Here is an 11,556-nt window from a genome sequence, read left to right as displayed (position 1 = left end):
TAGCTTATCTCTCCACGCTTCAGGCTCTCTGCCTTTATTCCTGATGAAGGGCTTTTGCCCGAAACGTCGATTTTGCTGAAGTTCCTCGGATGCTGCCTGAATTGCTGTGCTCTTCCAGCACCATTGACCCAGAATCTGGTTTCCAGCATCTGCAGTCATTGTTTTTACCTAGTTCATCAACTTCACCAACATATTCCATCCCAACCTTCAATTCACCCGGACCATCTCAGGCACCTCCCTCATATTCCTGGACCTCTCCATCTCCATCAATGGTGATCGACTCAACATGACATTTTCTACAAACCCACCGACTTCCCACAGCAACCTGGATTACACCACCTCCCACCCTCCCTTCTGTGAAAATGCTATCTTTATTCCCAATTCCTCTGTCTCCCCATCCCTGTCCGCTTTCCATAAAGACCATTCCTTCCGCGACTACCTCGTCAGGTCCACACCCCCCACCAACTCGCCCTCCCCTCCTTGTACCTTCCCTGTCACCGCAGGAATTGCAAAATCTGCGCCCACACCTCTCCCCCCACCTCCATCCAAGGCCCCAAAGGAGCCTTCCATATCCATCAAAGTTTCGCCTGCACATCCACCTATGTCATTTATTGTATCCGTTGCTCCTGATGCGGTCTCCTCTACACTGGGGAGACAAGACGCGACCTCGCAGAGCGCTTCTCGGGACAGTCGCATCAACCAAACCCACCGCCCTGTGGCCGAACACTTCAACTCCCCCTCCCACTCTGCCGAGGACGTGGAGGTCCTGGGCCTCCTCCACCACCGCTCCCTCACCACCCGACGCCTGGAGGAAGAATGCCTCATCTTCCACCATGGGACCCTCCAAGCCCAGGGCATAAATGTGGACTTCGCCAGTTTCTTCATTTCCCCTCCGCTTTTGCCCAAAACATCGATTTTCCTGCTCCTCAGATGCTGCCTGACCTGCTGTGCTTTTCCAGCACCACAATCCCGACTCTGATCTCCAGCATCTGCAGTCCTCACTTCTGCGTGCCTTTTGAACTACTCGATTAACCTGTCCAGCTACCCTCCAGAGACTTTTGGGCAAGCCCCCGTCCCACCTCCCACAAAATCCTTCTGTTCCTCTGGGCCATTCATTATGTACTCCCTTGTCTTGATGCTTCTTCCAAAGTGCATCATCCTGTATTCATCAGAGTCAAATTCTATCAGACAATGATCTGCTGATCTGTCGCATGTTTGGGGCCAACTTTGTGACTAATGACAAACTCCAAGCATCCCTACCCCCACCCCCTACTTTGAATATGGACACACTCCCAGCACATTGTCCTAATCTTGAGGATCCTGTCTAAATACTGACACACTCCCACAAATCCTTTCCATATACAGTACTGACATCATCCTAGTGAATTGCTGTAAATAATGATGCTCTCAGAGAACTCCTGTATAATCTGATTCACTCCCAGGGAACCTCTTTCCTCCAACCCCACCTCCAACCCAAAGCAATTATACATGTATCTCCCCCCCCCGTAAATATTGTTACTGCTCTCAGGAGTTCTCATCATTATGTTTCCCAGGGACCTTGGTAAATACTGACCCACCTGCTGAGAATCTCCTTCTAATCCTGACCCCCAGCCCAGGGGCCCCTGTAAACTCTGCTGCCTGAATTTTCATTCTTTGTTCAGGAGTGCAACGTTGTGACAATCTCCTGCTCTGCAAACTTGACTCTCAGGGAATTGTCCCAGAAGTTCCGATCTTCATTTCGGAAAGCTGGGGTTGGATGAATTGGGTCTTGTGCCTATTGTCGGCCCTAGACCAGTTTTGAGGCAGCTGCAGGCTCTGCTGGCTCTGGAAACAGGTTGTTTAAAAGAGCTGCCTCACTCGTATCATAGACTCATTGTCATACAGCACGGAAACACATCCTTCACTCCAACCATTCCATGCTGAACATAATCCCAAATTCAACTAGTCATGCCTGCTTGCTGCTGGCCCATGTCCCTCAAAACCTTTCCTATTCACGGACCAATCCAAATGTCTTTTACAAGTTGTGATTGTACTCACATCCAGCACTTCCTCAGGATGTTCTTTCCACACAAGAACCCCCCCCCCACCATAAGAAAAATTGTCTCTCATGTCTTTTTAAATCTCTCTCCTCTTACCTTAGAAATGTGCGCTCCAGTCTTGAAACACCCACTGCCGCCCTCCCATCCTTGTAAAAAGACACCTACCATTAACTCTATCTGCACCTCAGCATTATTTTATAAATTTCCATAAACTCACTTCTCAACCTCCTAATCTCCAGTGAGAAAAATCTTAGCCTATCCGGCCTTTCCTTATAACTCAAACCTTCTATACCCAGCAACATCCTGGTAAATCTCTTCTAACCCTCTCCAGCTTAACTTCTTTCCTATAACTGGGTGACTAGAACTGGGCACAGCACTCCAGAAGAGGTCTTGCCAATGTCCTGTACAATCTCAACATGACTTCCCAACTCTTACGCCCAAAGGTCTGAGCAATAAAGGCAAACATGCCAAATGCCTTTTCAACCACCCTGTCTGTATGTGTTGTGGCACTTTATTCAAGCTGTTTCAGCCCTCTCATCCCCTTATCCCAACCCACATGTGTTCCTATTCATGCCACTTTATGCCTCTTCCCATTTTGGCCCATTACAAACCCATATCCAATTAAGCTGTTCTACTCAGTGGGCCTACATCGGTTCCATGCTAACTTATACGCCTCTTCCAATTTCACAGACTCTCATCAGTCCATACCAACCTGTACCCTTCCCTTCACCCATGGCCCTTTATCACTCTCATATCAGCTTAATTACCTTTATTCAGTCCTCGGCCTCCATGCCAGCCTATGCCCTTCTAACTTAACCTTAGCCGTTCTATTGCCCATTTATGCCTCTTAAACCACATCCATGATCTGTTGAACTTCCATGTTAACACATAGCATCTATCTATGCCCACAGACCCTCATAGCCACCACTCCATGCTGGTTTGGCCATAGTTGGAATTGGGTGTACAGTTTCTGGTCAGCACATCACAGGAAGGTGAGAGTATGGCAGAGAATTACAACAATGTAAATTGCAGCGATGAGGAAAGGTTGCGTAGGCTCCTCCTTAGACCAGAGGAAGTTGGAGGCTAATTTAATTGAGCTGTGCAAAATGATGATGGTCCAGTTACAGTGGCCAAGGAAGTCCCATTTCCCCTCTGTAAATACTGACAAGGCAACCTCGTGCGAATATTGAGGACTCTCTGTTTATGATGGCATTCTGGTTCACAGTGTTGGGAGAATCCAAAGTGGAGACCACCTGTAGTTAAGTGCATGCAGCTAGCTGTCTCCCTGTAAACATGGGCATAGTTCCAGAGTACACTCCCAGGGATTAACTGTACGCACTACACATTCTCACCACTACTTATAGAGCTTGGTGAGCCTCTACAAATATTGATCTATGAATACTGTAAATAATGACAAACCCAGCAACAATCTCTCAGTGCTGACACATTCTGAGAGACGCCAGGATGAGAGTGGTGCTGGAAAAGCACAGCAGGTCAGGCAGCATCCGAGGAGCAGGAAAATTAACGTTTCAGGCAAAAGCCCTTCATCTGGAATTCTGAGCAACACCCTGTCAATTCTTTTGTGGCATCGTTTATTGTCCATCCCTAATTGCCACTGAATTGCAAGATGTACCAGGTTACGTCCAAGAGCAGTTCAAAAACTTTGGTTATCTAGATGGGGTTTGTTTTTATTAAATCTGTTATGTTATGATTTCATGACAACAGTCCTGAGACTAGTCTTCTTTTACTTTTTTTCAGATTTTTTTTTTACAGATTTATTAATTTGCAGCTATGAAGAAATTTGAATATCTCTCCCGACTCTATCGCAGTGATACTCTGTAAATGCTGGATCATCATTGGAACACATGATTATTATCCTTTGATAATCTGAGACCGGGGATGGTGCTGGTGTGTTGGAGCCCTGTGCACAGTGACAGGAGCCTCACCTGCCAGCATTGCACTCAGGGAAGGTAGTCTCAGTAACAGAGACGCTGTAGCCATTAGGAGTGTCTGAAAGGGGCTTCCATTGACATCAGCTGCTGCAGTGAAGTTGATTTGATCAGCCCAGGGCATTCCTCCAACTTCATCTTGCCCAACGGTTCAACAGGGCGCTCCGACAGTTCATGCTGGAAGGTAGTGAAAGTGGCAACGTTGTCTTGAACTTTTCCAGTCCTGGCCTGCTTTCAGCATTAGGTTCCCTCTTCTCCTGAAACAACGGGAACCTTGCAAAGAACATCTTGTATCACTATCATGTTTTCAGATGTGGTGCCTGCGAGCACTTTACTGCTTTTCACTATTTCCCAAAGGTAACAGGAGTTGCATTTCATTAGCCATCTCCTTTCTGCCAACCCCTGGTGCAAGACAGAGTGGCATATTTGCATCATGATTTCTTCTAAACTTGGGAAATCCAGGAGGCAACTCTCCCTCTGAGCCACTTCCCCTATGTCCATATCCCAAATGGTTAGACATTCACCCTGGTTGATTTTGATAAGGTATTGCACTATTGTTGGTTCTGTAGCCAGGACATTCATACAACTGGCAGATTGCATACGGACTGGCTTCGGCTGTGAGCTCTCCTTTTCCTGTCTTCTAGTCAATCGACCCAGTATTTCCAACGTTGCCTGAAATCTCAATTATCTGCTGTTACTGCAGGAACTATCTTCCCAAACTCCTAGTCAATAAAGAGATAAGACAGGTTGCAAGAATCATACAGTTCATGATATAATCACACAGTTCATGTAGCAGATTTAGCTCTAGTACGTTGGATGGATCAGTTTTTGTCCGATGTGTACAGGAGGGTTTTCTGACACAGTACGTCAAAGGGCTGACAAGAGAAGAGGCCACACTGGATCTGGTGCTTGGTAATGAACCAGGCCAGGTATTTGATTTAGTTGTAGGTGAGCACTTTGGAGAGAGTAACCATAATTCAGTTACGTTTAGCGAGGGACAGGTACTAATTCAGTTACGTTTAGCGATGGAAAGGGACAGGTACTTGCCAAAGATCAAGAGTTACCGATGGGGCAAGGGCAATTATAATGCGATTAGGCAAGAGTTAGGATGCATAGAATGGATGCAGACAATGGAAATGTGGAGCTGGTTTAAGGAACAGATATTGCATGTCCTTGATCGGCAGGGAGGAAGCGGTAAGATAAGGGAACCAGGGTTTACTACAGAAATTGCATCTCTTGTTAAGCAGAAGAAGGAGGCTTATGTGTTGATGAGGCAAGATGGTTCAGATGAGGCGATGGAGAGTTACAGATCAGCTAGGAAGGGTTTAAAGAGAGAGTTAAGAAGAGCAAAGAGAGGACACGAGCAGTCTTTAGCAAATAGAATAAAGGAGAACCCTAAAGCTTTCTATAGGTATGTGAGGAATAAGAGGATGATTAGGGTAGGAATGGGGCCAGTCAAAGACAGAAGTCGTAAGTTGAAGGTGGACCCTGTGGAGATCGGAGAGGTGCTAAACGAACATTTCTCATCAGTTTTCACTCAGGAAAAGGAGAGTATTGTAGAGGAGAAGAATGAGATACGAAATATTAGACTAGAAAGGATCGAAGTTAGTTATGAACAGCTGTTATCTATTCTAGAAGGAGTGAAAGTAGACAAATTCCCTGGGTCAGATGGGATCTATCTGAGGATTCTCTGGGAAGCTAGGGAGGAGATAGCAGAGCCTTTGGCTTTGACATTTGAGTCATCATTGTCTGCAGGTTTAGTACCAGAGGACTGGAGGATTGCAAATGTTGCGCCCTTGAACAGGAGGGCAGTAGAGATGACCTAGGTAATTATAGACCAGTGAGCCTTAGTTCTGTTGTAGGAAAGGTTTTGGAGGCTTTGACATTTGAGTCATCATTGTCTGCAGGTTTAGTACCAGAGGACTGGAGGATTGCAAATGTTGCGCCCTTGAACAAGGAGGGCAGTAGAGATGACCTAGGTAATTATAGACCAGTGAGCCTTAGTTCTGTTGTATGAAAGGTTTTGGAAAGGATTATAAGAGATAAGATTTATAATCATCTAGCTCGCAACAATTTGATTTCAGATAGTCAACATGGTTTTGTCAAGGGCAGGTCATGTCTCACAAACCTCATTGAGTTTTTTGAGAAGGTGACCAAGCATGTAGTATACATGGACTTCAGTAAAGTCTTTGATAAGGTTCCACATGGTAGGCTGTTGGAGAAAATGCAGAGGCATAGGATTGAGTGTAATTTAGCAGTTTGGATTAGAAACTGGCTTTCTAAAAGAAAGCAGCGAGTGGTGGTTGATGGAAAATATTCAGCCTGGAGTCCGGTTACTAAGGGTTTGGCACAAGGATCTGTTTTGGGACCACTACTGGATTAGTAAATTTGCAGATGACAGTAAAGTTGGTGGAGTAGTGGACAGTGTGGAAGAATGTTACAGGTTGCAGGGGGACTTAGGTAAACTGCAGAATTGGGCTGAGAGGTGGCAAATGGAGTTCAATGCAGCTAAATGTGAGGTGGTGCACTTCGGGAAGAATTACAGGAAGGCAGAATACTGGGTCAATGGAAGGATTCTTGGTAATGTGGATATGCAGAGGGATCTTGGAGTCCATGTACATTAGATTAGATGTCCTACAGTGTAGAAACAGGCCCTTCGGCCTAACAAGTCCACGCCGACCCTCCGAAGAGCAACCCACCCATTCCCCAACATTTACCCATTACTAATCCACCTACCACTATGGACAATCTAGTATGGCCAATGCACCTGACCTGCACATATTTGGACTGTGGGAGGAAACCGGAGCACCCGGAGGAAACCCACGCAGACACGGGGAGAATGTGCAAACTCCGCACAGACAGTTGCCTGAGCCGGGAATCGAACCCAGGTCCCTGGCACTGTGAGACAGCAGTGCTAACCACTGAGTCACCGTGCCACCCCTGAATAGATCCCATAAATCGCTGAAAGTTGCCACCCAGGTTGATTGTGCTGTTAAGAAGGAATACAGTGTGTTAGGTTTCATTTGTAGAGGGATTGAGTTCCGGAGCCGCAGTATTATGCTGCAACTATACAAAACGTTAGTGCGGCCACACTTGGAATATTGTGTACAGTTCTGTTCCCCATATTTCGGGAAGGATGTGGAAGCATTGGAAAAGGTGTAGAGGAGATTTACGAGGATGTTGCCTGGTCTGGAGGGAAAGTCTTATGAGGAAAGGCTGAGAGACTTGGGTCTGTTCTCATTAGCAAGAAGAAGGCTAAGAGGGGATTTGATAGAGACATACAAGATGATCAGAGGATTAGATAGGGTAGTCAGTGAAAGTCTTTTTCCTAGGATGATGACGGCAGTTTGTATGAGGGGGCATAGCTACAAATTGAGGGGTGATAGATTTAAGACAAATGTCAGAGGCAGGTTCTTTACTCAGACAGTGGTAAGGGTGTGGAATGCCCTACCTGCCAATGTAGTTAACTCAGCCACATTAGGGAGATTTAAACAATCCTTGGATAGAGTGGCGCGTATGTCCACGAGGCCAATTCCTGGAATGGTGGAACTACCTTGCTCTGAAAGACTGGAGTGACTGGGCTTGTATATCCTTGAGTTTAGAAGACTGAGAGGAGATCTGATTGAGACATATAAGATAGGTAGTAATCTGCCTTCCTGTTCTTGCCACCAAAGTGGATAACCATACATTTATCCACATTAAACTGCATCTGCCATGCATCTGACCACTCACCTAACCTGTCCAGGTCACCCTGTAATCTCCTAATATCCTCATCACATTTCACGCTGCCAACCAGCTAATTTGCTAATGTTATTACTAATACCATCTTCTATATCATTAACATATATTGTAAAAAGCTGCGGTCCCAGTACTGAAACCTGCGGTACCCCACTGGTCACTGCCTGCCATTCCGAAATGGAGCCGTTTATCACTACTCTTTGTTTCCTATCAGCCAACCAACTTTCAATCCAAGTTAGTACCTTGCCCCCAATACCATGCGCCCTAATTTTGCTCACTAACCTCCTATGTGGGACTTTATCAAAAGCTTTCTGAAAGTCCAGGAACACTACATCTACTGGTTCTGATGTTATAGTGTAGGGGGACGAGCTGAGAATAGTTCACAGGTCGGCGCAACATCGAGGGCCAAAAGGCCTGATCTGCGCTGTATTGTTCTATGTCCTATATTCCATTGAACTGACATTGGATGGATTTGGCCCCATATGTCAATGCAGTGTTTGGAAATCAGGGAGATTTGGTCTTGGAAAGAACTGACCCTCAGATGAAGTGGACTAAACAACTTGGTCATCCTGTCAATATGAGTAGCTAACCTGTGGTCATTGGTTAAAATGATTCAGACAAGTTATTGACACTGCATGGACTGCAGATTCTGAAATTAAGGGATGTTAATAAGGGAAGGTGAAAGTGCGTGAGAGGGATAGGCCACTATCTTCTTTATCAGGAGTTTGAGGGAAGGACCCATGAGAATCAAATACTCCGTGCTTCTCAACTTCTCCATTCAATAGAACAAGACACTAAAATTGGAGGTGTAGTGGACAGCGAGGAAGGTTACCTCAGAGTACAACGGGATCTTGACCAGATGGGTCAATGGGCTGAGAAATGGCAGATGGAGTTTAATTTAGATAAATGCATTTTGGAAATGCAAATCAGAGCAAGGCTCACACATTCAATAGTAAGGTCCTAGGGAGTGTTAATGAACACAGAGACGTGGAGTGCAAATAGATAGGATAGGGAAGAAGGTTTTTGGTATGTCTGCCTATTATTGGTCAGAGTATTGAGTATAGGAGTTGGGAGGTCATGTTGTGGCTGTACTGGATTTTGGTTTGGCCACTTTTGGAGTTTTGCATGCATTCTGGTCTCCTTCCTATCGGAAAGATGTTGTGAAACTTGAAAGGGTTCAGAAAAGATTTACAAGGATGTTGCCAGGGTTGGAGGATTTGGAGGTGAAGTGGACAGCGAAGAAGGTTACCTCAGATTACAACAGGATCTTGACCAGATGGGCCAATCGGCTCAGAAGTGGCAGATGGAGTTTAATTCAAATAAATGCGAGGTGCTGCATTTTAGGAAAGCATGTCTTAGCAGGTCTTATGCACTTAATGATAAGGTCCTAGGGAGTGTTGCTGAACAAAGAGAGCTTGCAGTGCAGGTTCATAGCTCCTTGAAAGTGGAGTCGCAGGTAGATAGGATAGTGAAGAAGGCGTTTGGTATGCTTTCCTTTATTGGTCAGAGTATTGAGTACAGGAGTTGGGAGGTCATGTTGCTGCTGTACAGGACATTGGTTAGGCCACTGTTGGAATATTGCATGCAATTCTGGTCTCCTTCCTATCGGCAAAATGTTGTGAAACTTGAAAGGGTTCAGAAAAGATTTACTAGGATGTTGCCAGGGTTGGAGGATTTGAGCTACAGGGAAAGGTTGAACAGGCTGGGGCTGTTTTCCCTGGAGCGTCGGAGGCTGAGGGGTGACCTTATAGAGGTTTACACAATCATGGGGGGCATGGATAGGGTAAATCGGCAAAGTGATTTCCCTGGGGTGGGAAAGTCCAGAACTAGAGGGCATAGGTTTAGGGTGAGAGGGGAAAGATATAAATGAGACCTAAGGGGCAACCTTTTCATCTAGAGGGTGGTACGTGTATGGAATGAGTTGCCAGAGGATGTGGTGAAGGCTGGTACAATTACAATATTTAAAAAGCATTTGGATGGGTATATGAATAGGAAGGATTTGGAGGGATATGGGTGGGGTGCTGGCAGGTGGGACTAGATTGGGTTGGGATATCTGGTTGGCATGGATGGGTTGGACAGAAGGATCTGTTTCCGTGCTGTATATCTCTATGACCCTATGACTCTTATATAACTGCAGCCATGAAAAACCGATCACCAGGGAGATTAGATTACTTACAGTGTGGAAACAGGCCCTTCGGCCCAACAAGTCCACACCGACCCGTCGAAGCACAACCCACCCAGACCCATTCCCCTACACCTAAAACTACAGGCAATTCAACATGGCCAATTCACCTAACCGCACATTTTTGGATTGTGGGAGGAAACCCACATAGACACAGGGAGAATGTGCAAACTCCACACAGAAAGTCACCTGAGGTGGAAATTGAACCTGGGTAACATGGCCAATTCACCTAACCGCACATTTTTGGATTGTGGGAGGAAACCCACATAGACACAGAGAATGTGTGGAGAATGTGCAAACTCCACACAGAAAGTCACCTGAGGTGGAAATTGAACCTGGGTCTCTGGTGGAGTGAGGCAGCAGTGCTGACCTCTGTGCCACCGTGTATATTTAGGGAACTTTCTTCATGTAAAGGAGGTAAGCAGTATACCCCCAAAAAGGCAGTTCAGTCACTCAGGGTCTGTGAAGATCCCCCCATGGTCTGAGCTGCCCACATGCAGGATTAGCAGTGACATCTCCCAGTGAATCCACTGCTGCAGTGACATTGCTGGCCCATTGCTGCTGGCCTTATGACGTGTGTGTGTGTGTGTGCAAGTGTCCCAGTCGGAGATCACTTCAGTGGTCTGGGACATTCGACCTCGGACCTTCAGGCGGACTTTGGGACAGGCAACAACGCAAAGTGGCTGAGCAGAGGCTGATAGCTAAGTTCAGTAACCATGGGGATGGCCTCACCTGGGACCTTGGGTTCATGTCACATAATAGGTGACCCCACTGCATTACACACACACACACTCACTCTTACACACACACTCTCACACAAGCACACACACACACACACCTACAGACCGCATACACTCACGCAGACCCTCTGTCATAGACAAGCTCTCATATGTTCACACATACACTCCCACACACACCCACTCACAGACTTATACCCCGTTACACTCACACTCACACACATACGCATATACAGACTCTCTCACAGACACTCATACCCTCCATACACACACCCATATGCACACATGCATATAAGTTTGTGGGGTGAATTTGTACTTGCAGAATTACATTTTATTTTGCACAACAACTGCATGAATCCATGTAAGATTCTGTAAATGCCTTTTTTTAGAAATACAATCAGTCTGAATATTGGGGCACAGGCAACCCCACGCAGAGCACCTCACACCTTCAAGGCAGTATCTGAGTCCACATGGCACCTATTGTTAAATGAGAATGTAACTTTTAAAAAAATTCTGGGATTTACACATGAAAGAACTAAAACCAACGTGGCCACTCTAGAAGATGAGAGACTTAACAAACAATCAAGGCATTTTTCAATATATAATTTCAGTTACATCACACTGTAAACTTTTGCTCTAACCTATTACTTGGTGTTGTGTCATGATTTGGAGATGCCGGTGTTGGACTGGGGTGTACAAATTTTAAAATCACACAACACCAGGTTATAGTCCAACAGGTTTATTTGGAAGCACTAGCTTTTGGAGCGCTGACCCTTCATCAGATGGTTGTGGAGAATAAGATCGTAAGACACAGAATTTATAGCAAAAGTTTACAGTGTGATGTAACTGAAATTATACATTGAAAAATGCCTTGATTGTTTGTTAAGTCTCTCATCTTTTAGAATGACCAT

Source organism: Chiloscyllium plagiosum, chromosome 35 (genome assembly GCF_004010195.1).
Source record: "Chiloscyllium plagiosum isolate BGI_BamShark_2017 chromosome 35, ASM401019v2, whole genome shotgun sequence".
In the NCBI taxonomy this organism is placed as follows: Eukaryota; Metazoa; Chordata; class Chondrichthyes; order Orectolobiformes; family Hemiscylliidae; genus Chiloscyllium; species Chiloscyllium plagiosum.
The sequence above is the reverse complement of the archived record's forward strand: the minus strand, read 5'-3'. Positions refer to the sequence as shown.